Source organism: Leptonychotes weddellii, chromosome 9 (assembly GCF_054177405.1).
Source record: "Leptonychotes weddellii isolate Sample4059 chromosome 9, ASM5417740v2, whole genome shotgun sequence".
Classification (NCBI taxonomy): domain Eukaryota; kingdom Metazoa; phylum Chordata; class Mammalia; order Carnivora; family Phocidae; genus Leptonychotes; species Leptonychotes weddellii.
In genome coordinates, this window is record NC_138377.1 from 49,638,496 (window position 1) to 49,643,034 (window position 4,539).

A 4,539-nucleotide genomic window follows, 5' to 3' on the forward strand; every position below is an offset into this window, starting at 1 on the left:
TTTTTTTTTTAAGATTTTATTTATTTATTTGAGAGAGAGAGAATGAGAGAGAGCACACATGAGAGGGGGGAGGGCCAGAGGGAGAAGCAGACTCCCTGCCAAGCAGGGAGCCCGATGCGGGACTCGATCCAGGGACTCCAGGATCATGACCTGAGCCGAAGGCAGTCGCTTAACCAACTGAGCCACCCAGGCGCCCCAGTAAAAAGATAGTTTTACTTCCCTTTCTAATTTGTGTACTATTTCCTTTTTCTTTTCTAAGTGCTTTTGCCAGGACTTCAGTAGTCTGCTGAAAAGAGGTGGTAAGAGCAAGCATATTTGTGCACAGTATGCTAGAACAGTTCATCAATTACAGTTCAGCACAGATTCTCAAAGTAGTTCCTGTAAGCTGTGACTCCCTGTACTGATATGTCTCTCCAGTCTTGGGGCAGTGGTTTGCCCTTCTCTTTCTCATGAATCCAAGAAGACTACTGATTTTTCAGTTCAGCTTTGTACTTTTTACTTGTAATCAGGATGGAGTGTGACTTCTAAGTTCCCTTACATGCAAAATTAGACATCAGAGTCTGTTCAACATGGATTCTTTTTTATATTTTCTTTTTTTGGTACAACTTTTTTGAGCACACTTTCTTAAATGTGTTCATGTTGTTTATTGCAACATTTTATAATGCACACATAGGAAGCCCTTGCTTCTATAAGAAGTTAAGATGAAGTATAGGTCCACTCGATAGGCAAAGGAGACATGCGGACACTAGTTCTGTCATTACTAAGCAACAGAAGAGTGTAGAGTCATTCACTGGACAATTTTTCTCTTCTCACAATGCCCTGTTTCTTAACTTCAGAAGTCTGATAAATGTAAGCCTTCCTATCAGAGACAGAAAACACTTAGATTTCCAATAGGGTTTGGGGGCAACTGGGTGGCTCAGTTGGTTAAGTGTCTGCCTTCAGCTCAGGTTGTGATCCCCGGGTCCTGGGATCAAGCCCCACATTGGGGGGCTCCCTGATTAGCGGGGTTCTCCCTCTCTCTTTGCCCTTCCCCTCTGCTCATGCTCTGTCTCTCGCTTTCTCTCTCAAATAAATAAAATCTTAAAAAAAAATTTCTGATAAGGTTTCTCATTCACTTTGTTTGTAGAAACCTTGTATAAAGTTGGAAATCCAAATAATAGTATGGAGTACAAATAAAATAAAATAGGGTCATGAAAATAAGACCATCAGGGCAATAAGCTCAGCTTGTGCCAAAGGAAAAATTCCCAAACTTTGAATTGGGGTTTGGCCTGAAGTAATTCAACAAAGTCCCTGAATAGGCCACTAAAGTTGATATGAAGTGTTGAGAAACAGTGGGAGATATTGGCCATCACACATATTTCTCTGCCTACCAAGTATATAATCCAAAATTATGGTCATATCCAAACCAGTTTTTTTTTTTAAGATTTTATTTCTTTATTTGACAGAGAGACACAGTGAGAGAAGGAACACAGCAGGAGGAGTGGGAGAGGGAGAAGCAGGCCTCCCACTGAGCAGGGAGCCCGATGTGGAGCTCAATCCCAGGACCCTGGGATCATGACCTGAGCTGAAGGCAGACACTTAACAACTGAGACACCCAGGCGCCCCACCCAACCTAGGTTTTTAACTTACATCTTTGTTAGTGAGAAGTCTAGTTCTTTTCTTGGCATTTCTCTAAGACAAACATCAAGTTGTGGATCAGGCCACTGACATTAGATATTTTTATGAGTGGAAGGAAACTCACATGAAATGTTGAAATCAGAGACCCTGATGCCCCAGGAGGTTCTACTAATAGACTTGTACATATTGGATCCTGTGTCAAGTGTTGCATAGTTATCCTAGACAGCACAAGCCAAGGCAAAGATAAATGAAGACCCACCAATAACACAGGAAAAAAAAAAAAAAAACACAAAACACAGTCCAATGGGGCTTCTAAGGCTCCTCTCAAGTTTCAATTAACAGTGATATTATAAGAGATTTGTAAGGACAGAAAATGGTTTTGAAGGGCCAAGACAAAATACTACAGAGATGCAGAATCCATCTGAGAATAATAAGCGAATAAGATCCTCGAGAGTAAATCAAGGTATCCAGGTTTTTGAGACGTTTGCCTGAGCCTACTGCAGGGGGATGTTTGTCAATTCCTGTCCATATATGGGATAGGGAGAGATGTTTTTCATTTCTTAAATCCAAAATTGCTTTCTGGGTAAGAAGTATCATGTCAAACATATCCAAAATCAGGATGGCTGGGTGGCTCAGTCAGTTAAGCATCTGCCTTCAGCTCAGGTCATGATCCCAGAGTCCTGGGATCGAGTCCCGCATTGGGCTCCCTGCTCAGTGGGGAGCCTACTTCTCCTTCTGCCTGCCGCTCCCCCTCTTTCTCCCTGGCAAATAAATAAATTTAAAAAGACATTCCAAAACGAACCAGATATCTGTCTATTTCTCTGACAAATAAGCTCTGCTTCAACCAAAGACACATTCTTCCACCAAAATTGATCCCTGGAGACCCCTGGTGACTACAGAGTATTTGCAAAGGAGGTGCACAGATGATGCACATAACCACACAAGGCCCAGTGAGAATTATCATAAAAGGCCATCTTCAAGGTGAAGGGACACCCAAATTTGTACCCATCCAGTCATGATTGACATGAACAATACAAACTGCCCTTCGACCTGCCAGGATCCAATATAGAAAAGGAACAATTTGGTCTAGAAATGTGAGGTCTCAACAGTATATCATTCCCTTCCCTGATTTTGGAATACCAACCAGAGCAGAAAAGTTATCATGGGACTTGGCAGCATTTTACAAATGCAAGGCTGAGAGGTCAGACTCCCAAGGTCTAAAGATGTCACTTGTTGTATGATTTGTGCAGTTCTTCACTGAACAGCAACACTCAGTTGCTTTCACTAAAAATACTAGCAAAGTCTACAAAAGGATCTTCATCAAATGAGAGATCAGTCACATAGGTTTGAAGGAGATGAATGCCAAAAGGGTGATTTTACTGCTCATTGAATTCTTTTCAGAGCTCCTTGCTGCAAGAGTCTTTATTTTGCCTATCTGGTGATTGGTGAAGAGACTTCAGTGGGAAATTCCTGCCTCCAAAATGCAAAAGGCCAATAAGATTTTGTGGATTCTTTTTGGAAGTTGGTAGCTCCAAAACAAAACTAGTTCTAGAATATCTCTTTGAGTTCCCACAGATGGCCTCCTATAAAGTCACCTTGGTGACAAAGCTCTGTGTACGGTCTCCTTGTGAGTCCCAACCTCTATGTTCAGCTCTGTTGGCAGCACACACTAAAGCATGAGCTGGGTCTTGGTTGAAGCCATTTTAATTGTTATCAATAGAATGGAACATTTGTACCCCAATTGGCAGTTCACATTGATATAAGCAGAGAAGTATCATTATCTTCACAGAATTTCTGTGTATGTTTTTCTTTTTAGTATTCTAAACCATATGCACATCAAAAGTAATTTGATACTTCTACATGCAAATCTTTTGCCTGTCTGTTAGAAAGAAAATATGGTGATTAATTACCCTAATCCAGAAAAAAGAAATACTGCTTGCATCATTTTCTAAGAGCTATAAGGCATAGCACTAACACTCACAGTAGGGTTCTGAGCTTTAAATCACCCACACTTGCCAAGAGTTGTACAGAGAACCATTTGATCCTGGAGAACTCAAGTCCCAAAATAATCTCATTGAAAAACCGTTCAGGAGGGAGTGAAGTAAACTGGGTCACTAAGTACTTATTCTCTGAAATAACAGAAGATTATATACCAACCCCCAAAACCTCACGTCATTAAAAAGTCATAAGTAGGGGTTGCCTGGGTGGCATCTCTCTTTGGCTCAGGTCAGGACCCTGAATTCCCAGGGTCCTGGAATCAAGCCCCGCATCAGGCTCCCTTCTCAGCAGGGAGTCTCCTTCTTCCTCTCCCTCTGCTCCTTCCCCTACTCATGCTTTCTCTTTCTCTCAAATAAATAAATAAAATCATTAAAAATAAATAGTCATAAGTAGGAACCTTAAGGATGAAGATAAACTATTTCTTCTCATGTTAATAATTCTCACTCCAGTGAGAATTTACCAATTCCCAAAGTTCTTTAGTCTTTTATCACTTTAATGATTTTTAGATTATTTAAAATTTAAGAATTTTCATAAAATGAAGAGCAAGTTGGATTTTAACAAAATGTATCAGAAGTGGCTCAAGAGCAAGGTTGGGTCAATAATGGTTGTAGGTAGGGACCAGGGTCTGATTAGAATAGGAAGAGGACCAGTCTCAGTATGGAAGACTGCTTCTCTAGCTACTAAGCCTCATCCTTTCAGTTTGCAATAATCCATTACACAAAATATTACCTCTGAAGCCTCACTATAACATTGACTTGACTACATATACCTCCTTTCCAATGCAATTGGAAAATCTCACCTCACAGAACTACATAAGAAGTTTTTTTTTTAAATTTTTTTGTTTAGTGGAAATCAAATTTGACTGTTAGTTTTCCATTAAAAGAAACAGGAATCTATATCTACCAAACTTTGAGTTTGGAAATG